Source organism: Aquarana catesbeiana, linkage group LG04 (assembly GCF_042186555.1).
Source record: "Aquarana catesbeiana isolate 2022-GZ linkage group LG04, ASM4218655v1, whole genome shotgun sequence".
In the NCBI taxonomy this organism is placed as follows: domain Eukaryota; kingdom Metazoa; phylum Chordata; class Amphibia; order Anura; family Ranidae; genus Aquarana; species Aquarana catesbeiana.
Genome location: NC_133327.1, coordinates 361,801,619 through 361,826,000, shown reverse-complemented (window position 1 = coordinate 361,826,000; position 24,382 = coordinate 361,801,619).

Here is a 24,382-nt window from a genome sequence, read left to right as displayed (position 1 = left end):
GCCACACCTCCCCTCTTCCCTGGACCACTTGCCAAGTAAAAGTGTGGAAAATAGTGGTGTAAAAAGTTTGGGTTATAGTTCAGTGTGAAGTGTGCCTCCTGTAGGAGGAGCACATCAGCATGTAAATACTTGTAATGTTGAAAGGCCATCCTCTGCTTCGATGGGGAATTCAGGCCTCTAACATTATGGGTAGCAAATTTGAAAGGGAGCTTAGTAGAAGTGTCTGCCATGGTGCACAAAGAGACAAAAAGATCACTTACCTCCCCCTGCTAGTATGACGATTAACTTTCCTGGTTCCCAGAATCGTTCAATCGATCAAGGACCGGTATCAAGGGGACCCAGCGCAAAAAGAGAGTTCAGGTGAAGAAAAAGGAAAAATTAGACACAAAGAGAAAAAAAAAAAATTATATCAATATGAAAACTGCCCTGTAAACAAGTGATCAAAGTGAATATGCAGTAGTATGCAATTTAAACAAAAGTTACACCAGACTATGGGAAAAGGCTCCCACTAGTCTTCCACTAAAGTCACCCTGGGCAAAGCCCAGGTCCTGGTTTGGCTCTGGTCCCCTCTCTAAGGGAGGTAAACAAAATCAAACCGGGCACATGACTGCCACCACAGCCCCCCCCCCCCCCCCCGCCCTAAAAAACATCAACAGTAACATTTTGAACAATAACTGTGAGAATCAGAAAACCCCCAGAAACATAACAATATGTATAAAAACTGAATCCCAGGAGTTTTCGTTCTCACGTTTAGCAATAAAATGTCAGGAATCATCTTAGATGTTCCATTTATGATCCTGCCCTAGAATCAATGAATGAGAAAAAAGAGAGAAAACAAACGAAGGAAAATCACTTCACAAGGTCCATTTGAACCCCCAAAAGCCATCTTTATCTTCATGGGGGTCTTCTTTGGACCTGGCTTGGCTTCTGGTGGAACGCCACACTTGAGATGTGGGACCTAGTGGTAGAGGAACTGGGCTGTGGGGTGCGGGGGGATCCCTCCGGATCGACGGATATAAGGCCCAGTCCCTTCAACAGAGCGTCACCTTCCGGGAACGTGGAGAAAGAATGCTTCTTGTTGCGGTAAGTAAAGTTCAGTCGAAAAAGAAATGCCTAGTAGTATTTTATATTTTTGGCTATCAAAGGCTGTGGTTTCAAAGCTCTGCGCTTCTGGATAGTAGTCGGTGAGATGTCAGCGAAGATCTGGATTTTGTGGTCCCGCAATTACAGGTCAGCTGTTTCTCTAGCTCTGGCCATTACTTGCTCTTTGAATGAGGCTTTACGATGATGTCTCTTGGTAGGCCATCATCACGGGGTGCCATCAGAGCTCTGTGTGCCCTATCCAGTTCCAGCTTGTGAAACGGTAAGTCAGGGATGAGATATTGAATGAGTTCTTTAACAATTGCTTCGGAGTCAGGAAAGGATTCAGGAATGCCACGGACCCTGAAATTGTATCGTCGAGACCGATTTTCCAGGTCGTCGATCTTATTAAGTGCATCATCCAATCTTTTGTGTATGTCTTCAATACACTCCGTAATTTGGTTGGTTCTGGCAATGGTGTCATCCAGGGTGGTTTCTATTGTTCCTAAAGGAAAGCCCAGCTCCTGAAATTCATGTTTCAGGTCAGATGTTATGCGTTTGCTTGCTTTTTCAAGCCCTTGTTCTAAGAGGGTGGAAAACCGTGCCAGCAAAATGGGATCTCCTGAATATGTAGTTGTCGACAGAGCTGCTAGTTGGGCACTGGGGAAAGATGAGGAGCCATCCTCCATGCGCCCGACTCAATGCAATGTCACATAATGCCCTGTCCAGGTCAGATTGAGAGGAGAAAATATCTCTGTCTGGGGACATCGAAGCTGCCTCTGAGGATCTGCTGCACAGATCCCTCCCTGAGCCATGAACAGGCAGATCCAGAAGCTGTGGCTGTGTCTCTGGTGTGCTTTGGAGCTGCCGCCACCATTTTGGGCATGCAGGCTGTGTCCCTATAGCCGTCTGCGGGCAGTTGTGGGGGCTTTCAGGCTTACCCTTATTCGGCAGCCGAGCCCTGGAAGCCACGGGACTCCGGCCGGGTATGTAGCTATCACAGGTGGGCCGCTGCTTGTCACGGCCAGGCGTATCTAGCCAGCAGGGAGCAGAGCTGTACGTTCCTGCTGCTAGTTATCGTCCACTGGAGGCTGTGGAGGGTTTACAGGCTTACCCCGTATACCCACCAGATCCGGGTAGCAACGAGATTCCAGGTGAGTGTGTGGCGATTGCGGGCGGGATTGCTAAGTGGTGTGGTGGGGTCTTTTAGGTTAGCGGGGAGTGGAGCTGAAGTTTCACACCACCGCAATCTTCAGCCTCGTGCATGCGCCTCAGGTCTGGTATGGAATTTAAGGGGAACTCCATGACAAAATGTAAAAAAAAATGGCGTGGCCCCCCCCAAAATCCACACCAGACCCTTATCCGAGCATGCAGCCTGGCAGTCCAGGAAAGGGGAAGACGAGCAAGCGCCCCCCCGAACCATACCAGGTCGCTTGCCCTCAACATGGGGGGGTGGGTGCTTTGGGGCAAGGGGGGCACTGCGCCACCCACCCAAAAGCAACCTTGTCCCTATGTTGATGGTCCTCTTCCCGACAACCCTGGGCATGTGGCCTGGTGTGGTTCAGGGGAGCGCTTTCTCGCCCCCCCCCCTTTTCCTGACCTGCCAGGCTGCATGCTTGGATAAGGGTCTGGTATGGATTTTGGGGGGGGGCCCACGCCAATTTTTTTTCCATTTTGCGGTGGGGTTCCCCTTAAAATCCATCCCAGACCCAAAGGGTCTTTATCTATATTGCTGGGAGCTGGCAATGCATTACAGCCGCAAGCAAGTTTGAATTACATTTTTTCCTTTAGGAATGTTATTATTGCTGCAGCATGTTCTATACATTGCACAGGTGCGCCACATTAAAGGCAGACTAAGGGGACCCCCCAACACGATTTTTAAAGGAATATTTCAGTTATTTTGTTTCACTTAAAGCATTATTAAAATCACTGCTCTTTTAAAAACGATTGTTTTAAAAAAAATGTGTTGCATTGTTACATGTTCCCTAGGGCAGTACCCGGTTCCCCATACACTTTTTATGGCAATAACTTATGTAGCCATGGTGTAAGCACTCCTGACAAACAATCCGCCAATCACCCTGTTGCCAGACCCCCATCTATCATTTGAGACAATGAGCAGTCATTTGCGTAGTTTTGTTACATTTATTGCGGGATACAACTTGGGTGGGGTAAAGGAAGATATGGGATGCCCGTAGTACTTGGTGTATTATCCTCACTTTGATAAGACATTAATTAGCAACTTTAGCCCTGAAATGATGCACCTCTAACATTCTCAGTCTATTTCCTCTGCATATCTTCTCTGCAGACCATTGCTCCTCCTCCCCCTGCACTGACTCCTGCAGGATATTGCTCCTCTTGTACAAATCCTCCACTGCAAAACTGTTAATTCCTGTTGCTTCACTTCCATTGAAACAAGAAGGGATCACTCTGAATAACCCCAGCTTGCAGACCATAAAGGTGTTGCTTCAGCAGATCATTAAGCCAGAGACATACACAGCCTCTCCCCGATGGATCAGTGAATTTGGTAGCCACACAGTCTTTTGGAAAGTATTACCAGTGTGCTTCACCAAGCCAGAGATACTTGGTACCTCCCCCCAATGGCCTGACACATGGTAATAGGCGGACTACTGTTCCAAGCCAGTCCATTGCTGTAAATGCTGTGTTCCCCGGCCACAGCATTCTGCACTACTCTCAACACTTCTCCTGTTGCTTCTTGTACACTGACCTTCTTCAAAGGGCAAACTCTGTGTTCCCCAGGCACGGAAATCCACTCTTTTCAGTCCTACTGTTATTTCTCCTTCACCGATCTTCTCCTGTGTACAAGTCCTGTGCTCCCCGGTCACAGCAGCTTGACACCAACTCCATGATGAAGATCTTTATCTAGGAATACTTCCTAGCAGCTCCTCCATCCCTCCTCCGCGCCCGGAGTGCCCCCACGTGGGGCAGCCCTGCGGTAGACTCCTAAAACTCCATTCTTTCTTCCTGCACCATCAGAACTCCTCCCTGGCAGCATGTGACCTCAGCTTATATGGGAGGCCTGCCCCCTGCCAATACCAAAGGGTAATTGGTCAGAGCTCCTCACATGAGCTGCCTGCCACTCAAACCTTAGGTTCAACCTCTCTTCCAGAACAATCTTCCTGAAAGCAGGGGAGGCTCCTCTGGGTTAGAGCACAGGTGGTCACACCCACCACTACACTGAACACTCCCAGTCCCAAATCAAAACAACCAGGCCCAGCCTAAAGCACAGGCCTGGCTAAGTTTACCTTCATTGATCTCTCAAACCCAGAAAAATCCTATTCTAGCACCTACACTTACATATAAGCCTTTAAAAATAGGACTATTGATTTTTCATGTTCGTGTCCGATAGACTTTAATAGAGTTTGCATGTTCGCTAGAACTTTTTTCCTGTACGAGATGTTCTGGTGTGAACTGAGTCGGGGGGTGTTCGTCCCATACCTAGTCACCAACTGTGAGCAGGCAGTCCTAATTGCAGAAGAGACAGCAAAGCTATCAGTAGTTGTAGTGCATTTATTCACAGAACACTAACGCAGCCAGGTGGTCGGAGCCGCGTTTTCTTTAGATTTCTTTAACCACTTCCCATCCGGCCTATAGCAAAATGACGGCTGCATTATCCTGACTGGGCGTCATATGATGTCCTGCAGCATAACAGCTGCCGCGCACTTGTTAAGGTGTGCATCGCGGCGATCAGTGGTGCGGTGTGTCAGTCTGACACACTGCTACATCAATCTTGGTAAAGAGCCTCTGACGGAGGCTCTTTACCATGTGATCAGCCATGTCCAATCACGGCTGATCACAATGTAAACAGGAAGAGCCATGACAGACGCGAGTAGAGGAGAGCCGATCGGCTGCTCTCTGGACAGGGGGGGGGTCTGTGCTGATTGTTTATCAGTGCAGCCCCCCTCGGATCCCACCCAGGACCACCATCATGCCTCCCAGGACCACCAGGATGGCCATCTACACTGGAACACCAGGGAAATACAAATCTGTGCCAAGGCAGCTGCCAATTAATCAATGCCCATGCAGCTGCCAATCAGTGCCCACTCACAATGCCTACCACTGCCAGTGCCACCAGGGATGCTTATCAGTGCCGCATATCAGTGCTGCGTATCAGTGCTCGTCAGTACCCATCAGTGTCACGTATCAATGCTCATCAGTCCCCAGCAGTGCCGCCTACTAGTGCCCAGCAGTGCCGCCTATCAGTGCCACCCATAAGTACCCATCTTTGCAGCCTTTCAGTGCCCATCAGTGTCGCCTATCAGTGCCCCTCAGTGCGACCCATGAGTGCCCATCAGTGCCGCCTATCAATGCCCATCAGTGCTGCATATCAGTGCCACCCATCAGTGCCGCCTACCAGTGCCCATCGACAGTGCCCACTCATTGGTGCCACCTTATCAGTGCCCGTCAGTGCCGCCTTATCAGTGCCCATCAGTGAAGGAGAAAACTTACTTATTTACAAAATTTTATAACAGAAACAAATGCAAAACTTTTATTTTTTTCAAAATTTTCGGTCTTTTTTTATTTGTTTAGCAAAAAATAAAAACCGCAGAGGTGATCAAATACCACCAAAAGAAAGCTCTATTTGTGGGAACAAAATGATAAAAATTCTGTTTGGGTACAGTGTAGCATGACCGCACAATTGTCATTTAAACAGCGACAGCGCAGAAAGCTGAAAATTGGCTTGAGCAGGAAGGGGGGTAAGTGCCTGGTATTGGAGTGGTTAAATTGTGGCAGCGAGTCGGGGGGAGAAGATTCCCTCACTCACTGCCAAAATGGGGGATTAGGGGGGAGCCGGTACATTTGTAATGTTTTACAAAAGGTGAACTTATCCTCTAAAGTGCCTTTGGAAACTGGAAGGTTAGTAAAATTAGTAAAATTTGCGTTACTAAACTATTTTTAAAATTGTATGGTTGCTGAGCTGCTTAGCTGTGAGAAAGTTGGAGGGGGGTGTACGCTGATATTTTATGCTTATCTTTTGTTTGTTTCCATGAAAAAAGACACTAGACCCTCCTATTGCAGCAACTATGTAGGAAAACGGCTTCAGCACTATGGAGAGCTCTTGTAGGAAAATGTGCCTGCAGGGTTAAAAGCTTTTTTTATTTACAGCTACTGTAAGTAGCTATGGGGGTTTTCGGACCACATGTCTGGTGTGCCAGGTTGGTTAACTCTGGGAAGACAGGGAACAAGCATTTTTTTTAACATTCAAAAAAATGTAAACAGTGCTGAATCTATACTAAAAATGTGGGTTTGGTACGCTCTATAGAGAATTGTTGTCTATGGAGAATGCTGAGAAATTATTTGATAGCTCAACCAGATGAATTTTAGTAACAAACAGCTTGAGGTAATGCCAGGTGAATGTGCAGGCAAAGTAACATTTTACCCTTTTCTAAGGGGGTTGAATGTTCCAATAAAGACCTTTTCCTGTTGAACAGATGTTGTCAAATGTCAGCTGATAGCCTCCCATTCCAATACCAGCTCTACACTGACGACACCCAAATCTATCTCTCTACCCCTTAGCTAACTCCTCCAGTCTCCTCCTGTATCACCAATTTACTATCAAATATATCAGTCTGGATGTCACACCACTTTCTCAAATTTAATCTATCCAAAACTGAACTTATCATTTTTCCTCCCCCACGTACCGCTACCCCTGATCTCTCTGTCAAAATCGATGGCACAACTATAAGTCCATCCCCCATGCCAAGGTCCTAGGAGTAGTCCTAAGCTCTGAACTCTCCTTTAAGTCTCATGTCAAATCACTGTCCAAATCTTGCCGCCTCAACCTCCGCAACATCTCCAAAATACGCCCCTTTCTAACCAATGACACAACAAAGTTTTTAATTCACTCCCTGGTCATCTCTCACCTCGACTACTGCAACTTCCTCTTCATTGGCTTACCTCTGCATAGTCTATCCCCCCTTCAATCCATCATGAATGCTGCTGCCAGACTTATCCACCTAACCAGTCACTCTGTGTCTGTTACTCCTCTCTGTCAATCCCTCCACTGGCTTCCGCTCACCCAACAAATTAATCTCAAAATACTAACAACTACTTACAAAGCCATCCACAACTCTACCCCCAGCTACATCACTGACCTAGTCTCAAAATACCAACCTAATCCTTCTATCTGTTCTTCTCAAGGCCTCCCGCTCTCCAGCTCCCTCATCACCTCCTCCCATGCTTGCCTCCAGGACTTTTCCAGAGCCTCTCTAATCCTATGAAATTCCTTACCCCAATCTGTCCGATTATCTCCTACTCTATTAGCTTTTAGACTGTCCGTAAAAACCCTCCTCTTCAGAGAAGCCTATCCTACCCACACCTAACATCTGTATTTTCATTTTCTCCATCTGATCATCCCCCACAGCTATTACCTTTTGTTCCACTTGACCCTCCCTTCTAGATTGTAAGCTCTAATGAGCAGGGCCCTCTGATCCCTCCTGTATTGAATTGTATTGGAACTGTACTGTCTGCCCTCATGTTGTAAAGCGCTATGCAAACTGTTGGCGCTATATAAATCCTGTATAATAATATTAATAATAATAATAATAAAATGTCAGGAAATTAAATTTTAAGTGGACAAAATATTCACTAATTTGGCTTAAAAAGAATTTGGAGTGAATGTGCAGCAAATTACCCATCAAATATTTTATTAATAGTCCTCTTTATGTTTGAAAATAAAAATATTATAGGAAACAACTGAATACATGTAATTTGTTTTCCAAAGAATAGTAATACAAAAAGTTAACATGAACCTTCAGGAAGATCATTTAAAAGTATAACTTAAAAAAAGGGTAATACCTTAATTAGACTTGGTATCAGTCTTTTGCAGTCTTTCTACAGAAGAGCTAAAATAGGTGGAAGGAAGAAGCAAAAGAAGCCTATTAGGTGTGTTCCAGTGCAAGGAGCATGCTGATAGGAGGAGAGAACATGTTGTGGTTTAAGTGCAGCTCAGAAAGAACAGGTAACCCCCTCCCACCCCCCTCTGCCAGACATAAATGTGCTGTTTGGCAGAGCTGTGTAAATAACAGGACTAGATAGGGACAGAAATAGAAATCCTCTTGGCAGGTAAAATAGCTGACTTATATTTTCTGTATTTCATCTGTATATCTAACTTTTTGCCTAGACTTCAGCTTTCAGTAAATAAAAAATGATGGTTTACAAAACAATTAGAAAGTTTAATCCTTGCGGAAATGTCACTAGCAGATATAGATTTTGGAGGAATCAGCACATGGGTGCTTTTACATTTAGAAATTACCATTGCATTATTACTGTTGTGATAATGTTTTAATGTTAGGTACGAAGGTCCCCATAAAAATCCCAGTTTGCTACTTCATTTTTTAAGGGTTAGTCCAAACAAAATAAACATTACAGTTTTCGGTAGTCCATGATAGATACATAGAAACACCTACTGTCCTCTTGAATTTACAGGTCGATAAGGTGGAGGGATGACATTTTTTCAAAGAATCTCACTCTCATGCTAATATTCTTAAAAGATTGTACATTTCAGAGGATGCCGCAGGTGCTGTGAGACTCCATAGCAGGAGACTTCGGAGGTGGAAACACCATGGAAAGATTTACTTAACCACTCACCGACCAGCCACTGTATATATACGTGATCAGTTTGAAGGTGGATATCTCGGTAACGGTAGCAGCTGCTGCCACAACCGAGGTATCCATCTTTAGGGCCGGCGGTTCTGTTTACGATAATGGTGGTCTCTGCGGCGGATTCACCGCAAGATCACTGTTATCGGCGGCGGGAGAGGTGCCACCTCCCTCCCGCCGCTCTCCCGCGCCCTCCGCCGCTTACTGGAGCCGTCGGTAGCGGCGGAGGCGATCGGGACCTTTCACGTCTGTGGTATGGAGACGAGTGAGGGGAAGATGGCCCCCACCCGTCTCCATACCATAGGAGGACGGAAGCGACATCATAACGTCAGCTCAGCCCTTACGTCTTAAAGGCATTTTTTTTGTTGTCATCTTTTCAAATGACAATTTTTATTTTTTTTTTGCATTCAAGTCCAAATATGAAATCTGAGGACTTTTTGACCCCAGATCTCATATTTAAGAGGACCTGTCATGCTTTTTTCTATTACAAGGGATGTTTACATTGATTGTAATAGGAATAAAATTGATCCAATTGATCCAAAAAATACATAAAATAAAGTAAAATAAATGAGAAAAAAAATTAAAAATTTAAAGCGCCCTGTCCCGACGAGCTCGCACGCAGAACGGCGGCGCAGAAACGGCGGTCATACCACACATGTGAGTTATCACCGCGACCAGTAGAGCGAGAGCAATAATTCTAGCCCTAGACCTCCTCTGTAACTCAAAACCTGCAACCTGTAGAATTTTTTAAAGGTCGCCTATGGAGAGTTTTAAGGGTAAAAGTTTGCAGCCATTCCACGAGTGGGCGCAATTTTGAAGCGTGACATGTTGGGTATCAATTTACTTGGCATAACATTATATTTCACAATATAAAAAAAAATGGGCTAACTTTACTGTTTTCTTATTTTTTTATTCAAAAAGGTGAATTTTTTCCAAAAAAAGTGCGCTTATAAGACCGCTGTGCAAATACGGTGCGAAAAAAAGTATTGCATTGAGCGCCATTTTATTCTCTAGGGTGTTAGAAAATAAACAATATATATATAATGTTTGGGGGTTCTAAGTAATTTTCTAGCGAAAAAACCTGTTTTAAACATGTAAGCACCTAAAATCCAAAACGAGGCTAGTCCTTAAGTGGTTGAAGAAGATCTATCACCAGTAGAAAAGAACGCTTGTTGGTTGTAAAGGTAAAAGGTTTTTTACCTTAATGCATTCTCTGCATTAAGTTAAAAAAAACCTTTAACCACTTCAATACAGGGCCTCTATACACCTTTCTGCCCAGCAGTGGGTTGTGGGGGCATGGGTGCCGCCCTCCCTATCCATGTGCCTGGCCCCTTTCAGGATGCCGGACATATGAGTTATTATGGCCGTAATAGGCGGGGGTGTGCACTTTGAAGCACGTGATTAGAGGCAGAGGCACTAATAGGCTTCAAAATGGGCTTGGGGCACAGAGCACTGCGTCCCAATCCCACCCTGTTGTGTGACAAAGCAAATTAATTTTCACTATTTTCACACTAACCTTCCTCCCTGCCAATGAGGAGGCAGGTCTGTGAGACCTGTTTCCTGATTGGGCAAAGTGTCAGGCGATCCTATTGGATGCCTAGCGGTGCTTTGGTAGAAGAAGAGACACGGCAGAGGAAGCCTCGGAGCTGGAGCGGACACTAGAGCCGCCACTTCCCGCCAATAGAAGAGGAGACTAAAGAGGAGGAGGAGAGTCCCAGCCACAGAGGAGAAGGAGAGCCCCGGCCACAGAGGAGGAGGAAAGCCCTGGCCACAGAGGAGGAGGAGAGCTCCGGCGGTAAGTGCAGCCGGACCGGCTGGGGGTGGGAGTGGGGGAGGGTGGTTGCTGTATCCTGGTCTGTGATGCTGATCTGTATACCCTGGTCTGTGATGCTGAGCTATATACCCTGATCTGTATACCCTGGTCTGTGATGCTGAGCTGTATACCCTGATCTGTGGGGCTGTGCTGTATACCCTGAGCTGTATACCCCGATCTGTGAGGCTGAGCTGTATACCCCAATCTGTAATGCTGAGCTGTATACCCTGAGCTGTATACACTGATCTGTGAGGCTGAGCTGTATACCCTGATCTGTGAGGCTGAGCTGTATACCCTGAGCTGTGAGGCTGAGCTGTATACCCTGAGCTGTATACCCTAATCTGTGAGGCTGAGCTGTATACTCTGTCCTGTGATGCTGGGGCTTTATACTCCTGACACTATGGGTGGAAGCAAGTGGAATACAGGGGACAGAGTGGGTGGATTATGTAAGGAGTGGGGCTTATGAGAAGTGGAAGCGGACAAAAAGGAAGGATGGGGTCTGGAGCCTCCCCATCCTAAAACGTCACCAGCGGTCACTGCTGCCCAGACCAATTTTCAGCTTTCAGCACTATCATGATTTAAAAGACAATTGCACGGTCATGCTACGCTGTAAGCTCTAACGAGCAGGGCCCTCTGATTCCTCTTGTACCAAATTGTAATGTAACTGTAATGTCTGCCCTCATGTTGTAAAGCGCTGCACAAACTGTTGGCTCTATATAAAACCTGTATAATAATACCCAAACAAAATGTTATAATTTTTTCCCCACAAATAGAACTTTCTTGTGGTGGTATTTGATCACCTCTGGGGTTTTAATTTTCTGTGCTTCAAATAAAAAAGAACGACAATTAAAAAAAAAAAAAGGTTTTCTTAGTTTCTGTTACAAAACTTTGTAAATAAGTAAGATTTTTCCTTCACTGCTGAGCACTGATGAGGCTGCACTGACGGGCACTGAATGGCACTGATGAGGTGGCACTGATGAGGTGGGATATGCAGCACTGATAGGCGGCACTGATGAGCAGCACTGATGGGCACTGATAGGTGGCACTGATGGGCACTCATAGGCGGCACTGATGGGCACTCATAGACAGCACTGATGGGCACTGATAGGTGACACTGATGGTCACTCATAGGTGGCACTGGAGGGAATGTATAGGCGGCACTGATGGGCTGCACTGATAGATGGCACTGATAGGCAGCACTGAGTGCCATACCTAATGGGCAATGATTGCCATACCTAATGGGCAATGATTGCCATTCCTGGTGGGCTATAGTGGGCTTATATGGTGGTCATGGGTGGGCAACCCCGGTGGCTGTGGGTGGGCATCCTTGCTGGCTGTGGGTGGGCATCCCTGGTGGCAATGGGTGGGCTTCCTCAGGGGGCTGCACTGATAATCGATCAGTGAAGACCCCCCCTGTCTGGAGAGCAGCCTCTGTCTGTCAGTGCGAGTAGAGAAAAAGCCGGCTTTTCCTGTTTACACTGTGATCAGCTGTGATTGAACACAGCTGATCACGTGGTAAAGAGCCTCCCTCAGAGGCTCTTTACCTAGATCGGAGAGGCGGTGTGTCAGACTGACACACCACACCACCGATAGCTGAGCTGCGCGCCCCGCGGGTGCGCGATCGCGGCCTATCCTGCTGGACGTCATATGACACCCAGTCAGGATAACTGAACCACTTCCTGGCTGTCATACTGCTATAGGCCAGGTGGGAAGTGGTTAAATAGCTCCCCTATCCCCACTCTCACAGGCTGGGCTGAGAGCAGTGGGAGCTATTGGCTCCTCCTCCTGTCAGTTAAAACCTGTGAGCAGAGAGCAGGGGGCAGGGCTGACCCGGGCTGTGGGTCTGAATAGACACAAACAGCCTGGCTCGAAATTGGGCACAAACGAGTGTGGCTTCCTATGGTGGGCACTCGGTGTGGGGGAGGAGCCAGGAGCGCTGGGGAGGGACCCCAGAAAAGAAGGATTGGGGCTGCTCTGTGCAAAAGTATTGCACAGTGCAGGTAAGTACGACATGTTTAATATTTTAATGAACAAATTAAAGCCTTATAATCACTTTCAACCCCCAAGGGATCCTGTGAACATAGTACCTGTTCCCAGGACTGGGACAAGGGGTGGGCAGGAGGGGCGGCTGCCCTGGGCACTGTGGTATCATGTGAGGTGGGGGGGCACCACAAGGAGATTGGGAGGGAGGGGATTTATGTTGGGAGGGGGAATTTGGAGGGCAGCAGGGGGTAAGAATTGTTCTAGGAGTGGTGATTTAGGGGGATTTGTGTTGGGAAGAGGGATAGGGGAAGAGTATTTGTGCTAGGGGGGGTTTCGGGGTTTTGTGCTAGGAGCTAGGATGGGGAAGTGGAATTTGTGCTGAGGGGGGGAATCTGGAGTTGGAGGGGGAGAAGATTTGTGCTCGAAGGGGAAATTTGAGGGGTAAAGGATTTGTGCTAGGAGGGGGGGAATTTTATTGGGGGGGTATTTGTGCTGGGGGCATACTGGGAGAGAGAGGATGTGAGGTGAGGGGGGATGGGGGGGGCAAAGATTTGTGCTGCGAGCGGGAATTTCAGCAGGAGGCGGATTTGTACTGCTTAGAGGGTAAGCATGGTAAGCAGGTCCTCAATGTTTTTTTTGGGGGGGAGGGGGAGAGGGGCAGATTTTGCTGATGCATAATGCTCATGCATATTGGGGTGGGGGATGCAATTTGGCATGTTCGCCCTGGGCTCTAGATGACCTTGTCCCGGCACTGCCTGTTCCCATCTAAATCTGGATTACTGAGCTGTAGTGTCAGATAACTAGCCCTGCCCACCTGCCTACTTATCTGACAACACAGATCAGTGGAGACAGTTTTCTGAATGAGAGAGGTGTAACAGACGATGCACACAGAGTCTGGACCTGCAGCCTGCTATTCAGGGGCAAAGAGAGAGTGGAAACTGTCAGTTTGTGTTGTGAATGATTGTAGCTGCAGAAGAGCACTTTCATTCACAAAAACACAATCTAACAATCAGTACTAAGTACTACACTAGGCTCTTGGACAAGTGTAGTAGTCAGTGTGTGATGTTGTCAGCTTGTGCTTTTGTGAAAGCTCTTTTTTCAACAACAATCATTCATCGCACAAGCTAACAGTTTCCACTCTCTCCTTTCCCCAGGCTCAGCCTAGGTTCACACCATTGTGAACACAGGCATCGTATGTGATTCGTACCCGCACTGCTGTGCCGATCACATGCGATGTCTGTGCAATGCGAGTTCAGCCATAGGGTTGTATGGCTGAACTCGCATTGGATTTGCATAAAAATGGTGCATGGACTTTTTTTTCCCCACATTGGAAACGGATAGCATGGGTGTTCTCACCCATGCGATCTGATTCATGACCGAATCCACAGAATATCTGAAAACTGAGCCAGAAGTTCGGTCCCTCCCTCTTTCCACCGCAGCTGGCTCATTTGACTCATATGAGCAAAGGGTGAACTGTTGCTCCTTCACTGTCCAATCAAGTGCTAAGGCAAAATGGTGAGCTATTTTTATTGTTTATCTCAATCAGAGAAAAGTCAGGTCACAAGGCACGCTGTACAGTTTTGCAGAGCTGTGTTAATATCAGGACTCGATGGACAGCAATACAGTAGCTCTGGCAGATAAAAGAGCTCTCACATATGTATCCCAGCACTGTATTTAGTTGGTTCCCTGGAGTTCAGCTCTATGTTTTGGTGCATACAAAGTGGAATTGTTATATCTTCTTCCCAGAGGAGAAGAACAATCTTTCTTTTTGTTTCAAAGGTTTTTCCGCGTTTTGAAACAATGGGAATTGGAAAGTATATCCATGTACAGCAAAATCAAATGCAATAGAAAGCTCAGTAGAAAGAACATATAAGATGCTGTATTTGTTTATATTCTTGAAGTAAAGTCAGTGGTCTTAGGCTGTACCTTGCTTGTGCACTTAGGCCGAGAAAGATCAATCAACAGCAATATGTTGCTATGGTAGCCGTATAAGACCCCAAAACAGTTTCTAATTTCAGAAGCTGAAAAAAATTCATCAAATATAAGCTTTAACATTTGTGGAAAATTATGTATCTGGTCCAAAGTAAAAATCTGTATATGGACAATACATTTCTGTTAATATTCTGTCCTTAAGGAAAAAAAAAAAAAAACACTGCTTCCATTTCAAAAAGATAACATATATACAATGGCAAAACAAGATGTGTAATTTGTATTTTTTTTTTTTTTTTTTAAATGTCCTTTTCATATTCCAATCTGCAGCCAGCTATTATTTTTCTTTAACTGGCAGAACAACTCCTGGAATCTACAGCAAATTATGAGTGATCCCTACAACACTAGACACACCTGTTTTTCCTGATACCACTCTAGAGGTATAGATTATAGCAACTGGCTAGCTTAATCCTCCTCCCATCAGGTTCCCTAAGATAAAAACAAAACAAAACAAAACAAAAAAAAAACAGAACAGAAAATGCCTACGGATACCGATGATAATATTAAAATATGGTTCTGCTAATAGTCATCTACTGCTTGTGTGTATGGCTTACTGATTTTCCCAGAAGTTTGCTCAAAGATACAGGTCAGATTTTAGGCATTGTCTGCAACAAAAATGTCATTTTTGGTGAGATACTCCCAAGTGGCCAATTACTTCTAAAGGGATGCGGACCCTGCATTTTCCTCAGATATTGCAGACACTGCAAGTGCATCAGCTGATTAATAATGAAAAATCTACTCCCATTCAGATCCCATTTAGGTCAGATTTTAGGCATTCTCTGCAACAAAAATGTCATTTTTGGTGAGATACTCCCAAATGGTCAATTACTTCTAAAGGGATGCGGACCCTGCATTTTCCTCAGATACTGCAGACACTGCAAGTGCATCAGCTGATTAATAATGAAAAAGCTACTTCCATTCAGATTCACTCTGCAGACAACATCTTTTTCTTCAGAGCAGAAACAGGTAGGATTCTGCAATAAAGTTTATTAAAATCCCTACAATGTATTTATCACCTGGGGAGATTGTTTTTTTCTTAACAAAAGTGGAGTTACTATATACCTTTTGTTAGGACAGACAGTGTTCAAATCTAGTACACAGAGAATAAAAGTGGGGGGTGGGGCAAGAAATGGGATGCTGGTAGACAAATTACAGTTTAACCACTTCACTACCGGCCTATTGTCAAATGACGTCCACAGATGGGATCTCCCATCCTGGGTGGACGTCATATGACGGCCTTGGATTCCCGGCCGCCTAGGGGGCGCACGCGCAACCGCCACATTGCTCGTGACCTGCCGCGATTGCCCGTTAACCGGGCCGGACCGTGGATCTGTGTGTGTAAACACACAGATCCACGTCCTGTCAGCTCAGAGAAGACCGATCTGTGTTCCCAGAACGGAGGAACACTGATCGGTCTCCTCCCCTTGTGCGTCCCCTCCCCCTACAGTTAGAAGCATTCCCTAGGAAACACATTTAACCTCCTCCCCGCCCCCTAGTGGTTAACCCCTTCACTGCCTGTCACATTTACACAGTAATCAATGCAATTTTATAGCATTGATCGCTGTATAAATGTGAATGGTCCCAAAAATGTGTCAAAAGTGTCCCATGTGTCCGCCATAATGTCGCAGTCACGAAAAAAAATCGCGATCGCCGCTATTACTAGTAAAAAAAATAAATAAATTTTTTTTTTTTTAAAATGCCATAAATCTATCCCGTATTTTATATAACTTTTGCGCAAACCAATCAATATACGCTTATTGCGATTTTTTTAACCAAAAATATGTAGAAGAATACGTATCGGCCGAAACTGAGGAAAAAATTTGTTTTTTTTTTTAAAAATTGGGATATTTATTATAGCAAAAAGTAAAAAATATTGTGTTTTTTTCAAAATTGTCGCTCTTCTTTTGTTTATAGTGCAAAAAAAAAAAAACGCAGAGGTGATCAAATACCACCAAAAGAAAGCTCTATTTGTGGGGAAAAAAGGACGTCAATTTTGTTTGGGTACAACGTCGCACGACCGCGCAATTGTCATTTAAAGTGCGACAGCGCTGAAAACTAAAAATTGGTCTGGGAAGGAAGGGGGTGAAAATGCCCGGTATTGAACCGGTTAAACCAGTTTATGGCAGTTGTTATTACTTACCTATGATTGGCTTATAAGGTCTGCAATGGTCCTGGCATGAACAGGGATCTATAAAAAGCAAAAAATGCATTATTAGCAGTGCAGTCGGCAGGGATCAGAAGAAAGAAGCATATCTACGGCTGTACCATGGAGTCGTTGTTGCGCCAGATGATGGAGCAGGCTGGATCCAATGACGGCGAATGATGGCTTCGGCTGTGTCTCTCTCTACCTCCCCCGTCATCTACAGCAGGGGTCTCAAACTGGTGGCCCTCCAGCTGTTTTCGAAACTACAAGTCCCATCACACCCATGCTTGTGGGAGTCATGCTTGTAACTGTCAGCCTTGTAATGGCTCATGGGACTTGTAGTTTCGCAACAGCTGGAGGGCCGCTAGTTTGAGACCCCTGATCTACAGCATACATGGCTTCCCCTCCGGCTGCTTCAGCGTCTCAGCCTCCTTCGTTCATCCACAGCCCTCCTTTTGCTGTCCTCACACATATGCCTCCGGATCTTCCTGCTTCTGAGATGGCCTCTTCCTTCCATTGGGAACAGCCCATTGACCCCGTGACGCAAGATGCTCCATTCGAAGATGGCCGTAATGATCTCGGATATTCTCCGGTCAGTACGGCCGACGGCTATATCGAAAAGGGCAGTGCAAGTTTGAATCCCCATCAGAGCACAAGGATCCTGGACTGGAAAAGAAGAAAACAGTCAGAAGAAAAGTGGTAAAAAACTATCTTCAAATAAGAGATTCTATGATGACATAACACAATGCTCAGCTACAGATGTATTGGAAGTTAACCCTTCAGTTACCAGAGAACTGTTAGTAGATATGCCTGATGTTAATGTGGTTGCTATGCCAACCATCAATGCACAATGTAATATGTCTGCTAATGTTTCCACAGTTGCAGATCTGATTCCACAGAGCGTTGTTAACCCTTCACAGTCAAATTTGCAAGTGTCCAGAGGTGAGTCTTTTGATACCTCGATTTTACAAGAATTTGCCATATCTATGTCAAATTTATTGTCTAAGTTATTGCCTTCTTCTTCTGTATTGCCTCATCCATCTAATCCATCAGGACTAGCTTCTGTATGGAGAGAAAATGTACATAATGCTGTAGATTCTCCTATAGTACAAAATGTTTCATTGTCTGCCCCTGCTATGTCTGTGGGGCCTTCTCATAAATCTGCATCTCTTTTACCAGAAGCATGTATGAAAGAAGTTCTTTCATTCGAATTGTCGCCTTTAGGTTTCCATTTACAGATACAGTGCCTTGCAAAAGTATTCACCCCCCTTGCCTTTTTACCTATTTTGTTACATTACAGTCTTTAGTTCAATGTTTTTTTAATCTGAATTTTATGTGATGGATCAGAACACAATAGTCTAAGTTGGTGAAGTAAAATTAGAAAAATATATACATAAAACTATTTTTCAGAAATAGAAAAACTGATAATTGGCACGTGCGTATGTATTCACCCCCTTTGTTATGAAGCCCATAAAAAGCTCTGGTGCAACCAATTACCTTCAGAAGTCACATAATTACTGAAATGAAGTCCACCTGTGTGCAATCTAAGTGTCGTATGATCTGTCATTACATATACACACCTTTTTGAAAGGCCCCAGAGGCTGCAACACCTAAGCAAGAGGCACCACTAACCAAACACTGCCATGAAGACCAAGGAACTCTCCAAAAAGCAAGGGACAGTGTTGTTGAGAAGTACAAGTCAGGGTCAGGTTATAAGAAAATATCCAAATCTTTGATGATCCCTAGGAGCACCATCAAATCTATCATAACCAAATGGAAAGAACATGGCGCAACAGCAAACCTGTCAAGAGATGGCCGCACACCAAAACTCACAGACCGGACAAGGAGAGCATGAATCAGAGAGGCAGCACAGACACCTAGCTGCAGAGTTCCACAGCAGAGACTGGAGTATCTGTACATAGGACGACAATAAGCTGTACGTTCCATAGAGTTGGGCTTTATGGCAGAAGAAAGCCATTACTTTCAGCAAAAAACAAAATGGCACGTTTTGAGTTTGCGAAAAGGCATGAGGGAGACTCCCAAAATGTATGGAGGAAGGTGCTCTGGTCTGATGAGACTAAAATTGAGCTTTTTGGCCATCAAAGAAAACGCTATGTCTGGCACAAACCCAACACATCACATCACCCAAAGAACACCACCATGTGGGGATGTTTTTCACCAGTCGGGTCTGGGAAACTGGTCAGAGTTGAGGGAAAGATGAATGGTGCTAAATACAGGGATATTCTTGAGCAAAAACTGTACCGCTCTGTGTGTGATTTGAAGCTAGGACGGAGGTTCACCTTCCAGCAGGACTATGACCCCAAACACACCGCTAAAGCAACACTTGAGTGGTTTAAGGGGAAACATGTAGATGTGTTGGAATGGCCTAGTCAAAGCCCAGACCTCAATCCAATAGAAAATCTGTGGTCAGACTTAAAGATTGCTGTTCACAAGTGCAAACCATCCAACTTGAAGGAGCTGAAGCAGTTTTGCAAGGAGAAATGGGCAAAAATCCCAGTGCTAAGATGTGGCAAGCACATAGAGACTTATCCAAAGCAACTTGTAGCTGTGATAGCCGCTAAAGGTGGCTCTACAAAGTATTGACTTTAGGGGGTGAATAGTTATGCACATTGACTTTTTCTGTTATTTTGTCCTATTTATTGTTTGCTTCACAATAAAAAAAAACTATCCTCAAAGTTGTGGGCATGTTATGTAAATTAAACGATGAAAATCCTCAAACAATCCAAGTTATTATAGGTTGTGAGGCAACAAAACACGAAAAATGCCAAGGGGGTGAATATTTTTGCAAGGCACTGTATGGAAAGGGGAATATATTAAATTGCTTTCGTTATTGCCCCCTATTAAGGACAATAGGTTTGATAAAAAAGACGGAGAAAAATTTGAAGATGAAAGGCGCAGGTCAATTCCTCGTAATTTCAATAATTGAGTACGAGCTTTTTGCATATATGCAAGTATTATGGGAGAACGACGCCCGGAGTTATGCAGTGGTCTATTCCAACATGTAGAAATCATTTTAGAGGCATATAAGAATTTTCCTGGTTTATTTATGATGAGTCTTTCCGGCAAAAGCTTTCTATACACCAGTCTTTAAAATGGGTAAGAAAGATGTCAGCCTTGCGGCATAATTTATTGTTGCCCCAGAAACAATTTATTATACCTACTACACCTATTGCTGGATCTTTTCGTAAAGTATTATGTTTTAATTTTAACGAAGGTCAGTGTAAATGGCTTGCCAATTGTAGATATAAGCACAAACGTGCTCATTGTGCAGGGCCGCACCCGGCTGTTCGTTGCTTTAAGAAAATAGGTCAACATTCACTGTCTTCTTTGAGGGATAACGCCGGTGATATTGGAAAACATGTTACCATGGCTTCATCTGTACCCAGGTCGCAAGAAAGCGGACATGCTAATTAATGGATTTCGTTATGGTTTTCTTTTACCTTCCTTTTCAGGTATATGCCGCATAGTTTTTAAGAATTTGGCTTTAGTTGGTTTACATCAAGATATTGTTCGGGTTAAAATTGACAAAGAGTTTGAGGAAGGGAGTCCAGCCCCTTTGATTATACCCTGTTTACTAATTTTAGGGTCTCTCCTTTGGGGGTTATTCCAAAAAGGAACCTGGCTCTTTCCGTATTATACATCATTTGTCTTTCCCTGATGGTTTTTCTTTAAACAATGAGATTGATTCTGCTATGTGTTCTGTATCTTGTTCCTTCTTTGAGAATGCTTTGGTTAAAATTTGAGCTGTTGGTAATTCTGCTTTATTGGCAAAAGCTGACGTAAAATCAGCTTTCCGTCTGTTGCCGATACGTCCGTCTGCGTTCAATTCGTTTGATGAAAAATATTTCTTTGATAAGTGTTTACCAATGGGGTGTTCTATCTCCTGTCATTATTTTAAGCTTTTTTCTTCCTTTATTGAATGGGTGGTTATTCATTGTTCGGGTTCTTATAATTGTATACACTATTTGGATGATTTTTTTATTCATAGGTAAGGCTGATTCTTTAGATTGTATATGTATTTTCACTGAATTTCAGATGATTTTTCGTTTATTCGGGGTTCCATTAGCTCCTGAGAAGTCTGTTTCCCTGACCACATGTTTGGAATTTCTAGGTGTCCAAATTGACACTGTGGCTATGGAATTTTGTCTTCCTATGGAAAAAATTGTAAAGACCAGGCTAATGTTGGATTTTATTTTATATAAACAGAAAGTTCAATTGAAGACGATTCAGTCATTACTGGGTTTGTTGGCATTTGCTTCTAGAGTGATACCTATGGGAATAATATTCTCAAAAACGCCTTTATAGAGCTATTTCAGGAGTTACTTCTCCTAGACATTTTATTAGGGTCACTGCCGACATTCGTGCTGATTTGTTGATTTTTTGTTGATTTGTTGAAGTTTTTATATTCTTTTAATTGAAGCTCTTCATGGCAAACCCCTTTTTGGATCGCATCAGCTTCCGGGGCTTGCAGATATGGGGCATTTTGGCAAGATGGCATTCTTCTTGGATTGATAAGGGTTTTACTACTAATATTTTCCTTCTGGATTCATTTCCGGTTATCGTAGCTCTTGAACTTTGGGGAAACCAGTTTAAAAATAAGAGAATTTTATTGCATTCAGATAATAAAGGGGTTGTTTTTGCAATTAACTGTTTGGTTTCCAAATCACTTCCGGCTATTTCTATTCTTCGTTATTTAGTATTTCAATGTTTAGACTTGAATACATGGATAAAGGCTAAATATGTTTCGGGCATTAATAATTTCATTGCAGACTCGTTGTCTCATCAACAGATCGGCAGATTTGGGGAATTGGTTCCAGATGCAGACTAGATCAGACTGTTGTGTCCTCCACATTTATGGAAATTGATATGATTTCTGTGAAGGTTGGTATTCAAAATTGGCTCCCTCCACGTGGGCAATGGTATGAAGCTGCGTGGAATCTGTGGTGTTCTTTTTTACGATATCGCGTAAGTGTCGAATGACTGCATTACAGAAGATTTAGTATTGTCATTTTTTAATTTTTAATGGCTAGTAAATACTCTTATTATCATATTGTGAAGACATTAGCAGGAGTGTTTTTTTTTTTTTTTTAGGAATATACAAGGTTACTCTTCCTGCTCTAGTTTTTCAGTAAAACAAGCTTTAAAGGGCAATCGTAAAAAACACAGCTGACCTGATAAGAGATTGCCAATTACTGGAGATATATTGTCTAATTGTCACAGGAGCCTTGTACCTGATGTGAGACCGAAGTAGTGGGGAGGCCTCCCTTGCACCTCGGGTCCTTGATGCCTCTGGAGGTGGAGACAGAGACTTGGTGGACACCGAGTGGCACGGGTGTCAGGGGTACAGAGCACCGTGCAAGCCTTAGTCTGAGATCCGAGCTACTAATCGAACAGCTGGTTCGGGTCTTCTGCTTTCTTCTGTGGTTCTGCATTCTGGGGTTCTTCGCATGTTGTTACGCAAGAGTAAAACTGATCAATTTGGTCGTGGCCATTGGGTTACCATCTACAAGCACATAGATATGTCTATGTGTGCAGTATCTCTGACTCAGAATTACTTAGCGTTACGGCTGCCTTCTAATAAGCAATTCCTTATTCATGTGAATAGTGATCCTTTGACAATTTATCAATTTAATGCTGTTTTGAATAGATGTCTATCTAGTTTAAAGCTTGACCACCTTCCAAATTCCTCACACTCTTTCCGTATTGGTGCTGCTACTGCTGCTGCAAATTTAGGTTTTTCCTAACCTGTTATTAAAAATATTGGTAGGTGGAAGTCTAAATGCTACAGTTCTTATGTGCGTCCTAATGTTTTTATTTGAAATTTAGATTCTTCATTCATTACTTGGATCATCGGACATTCTTACGTATATTGGGCTCATAGAAGAGCTGAATTTTGCTGTTATGGTCCGAATTTAGATTTACATACATCTCGCGCTGCCATATATTGGTACGGGCATCTCAGCTTAAAATGGACTTACGTAAAGTGTTATCTTTATTGTATTTACAATGGCCTGTTCCAAACGTTATTATCTTCCATTTGGCTGGAAACAACCTTGGTCTCGCAAGACTTTAGACATATTATCCTGTATTAAATCTGATTTGATGTGCATTCATAATGTACCTCCTAATTGTGTCTTAGTCTTCTCTGAGATTGTTCCTTGTTTAAGTTGGCTTTCCCCCGAATGGAAGCATTTTGAAAAAATCCATAAGAATGTGGCTAAGTTTATGCCTGTTTTGAATGGAAGATCTTACAGACATGTGGATTTGAAGGGTGGTATTCTAGTTTTTTACCATCCTGAAAGAATACACTTGTCTGATATTGCACTGGACATCCTAAATATGAATTTACAGTCATGTGTGGAATTGGCTGTGGGCCAATTTGGGTGCCGTGCTTATTGTACATAAGCTCGGCCTGTGGGCCTTTAAGTTATTGTTTTATTAGCTTGAGATTTAATAGCTAAGCTAAAAATGTGTTGTTGATATATTAATATTGGTATTTGATCTTATGCTGTTAATATATATTATATATACCTATAATAAAAGGGCCGCGGCCAGTTAAATCCACACAAAAATGAGTCCAGTGTTGTATATTATATTTATAAGTTAAAGTTTTATTGAAAAGTTCTGCCTAGCACAGCCTTTCTCAACCAGTGTGCCGCGGGATCAGGGGAAAGAAGGGCTCTCAGATGAGCCGATCTCCCGATTTCCTGCCGAACTGTACATCGGCACAGTGAAAAGCTCCGTCAACCTCAGCAAAGTGAAAGTAAAATGCAGGGGAACATGCTAAGCTCTCTGCTTCCCCTACAGTGCAGTACCAGGCTGGATGAGTGTTATGGTCCCTACCGTGCCAAGCAGATGGCCAGGTAAGGTTGCAACTCAGGTGGCCCTTGCTGGTCTTGAACTCATGGCCTTCTGTTGAGTGCTCCTGTTCCTTTACCCCTGAGCCACATCTCAGTTCCTTTCAGCCTGCTTTCCAACAATGCCCAGTTCAGCATGAAGTACTGAGGGAGATACTCTGATTGCACCTGTCACTCTTGGATCAGCTGAGACAGGTTACCTAATCTGCTGGTTATAAAAGACTGCCTCACTCTGAGGGCCTTGTCAGTTCATTGTCGCCAAGTGTTCCTGTTTTCTCGTACAGTGTTCCAAGACTGATCCCGGCTCCGTTTATCCCGGCTCCGTTTATCCCGGCTCCGTTTATCCCGGCTCCGTTTATCCCGGCTCCGTTTATCCCGGCTCCGTTTATCCCGTCTTCGTTTATCCTGTCTTCTGGAATCCTTGACTACGGCTTTACCTCGACTATCCCTTGGCAATTTCCTGTTAAAGCCCCTGTGTACAGATTCACAGCTCAGGTAGCTTCTTACCTTGTTACCGAGGGCTGTGTGTATTTTCAAGGGTGGGTATACATCTCTGCAATATGGACTCTAACCAAGGTAAGCCCTCACAAACTGGAAAGGTACTGTGCTATAGGCTAGATTCATTTTAAAAGGGCTTTATACAGTGTGTGTGTGTGTGTGTGTGTGTGTGTGTGTGTGTGTGTGTGTGTGTGTGTGTGTGTTACTTTTAATCCTGACCCCCCCCCCCCCATTCCTGTACCATCAGAACTGCTTTTGTAGGGCTTGTTTGTGGTAGCAGCAAGGACTGCTTCTCCTCTGAAAAGCAACCCATGCCCAGATTGCTTTTCAGAGGCATTTGACAGGTGGTAAAGAGGCATTATGTTGACTCCTCACCAC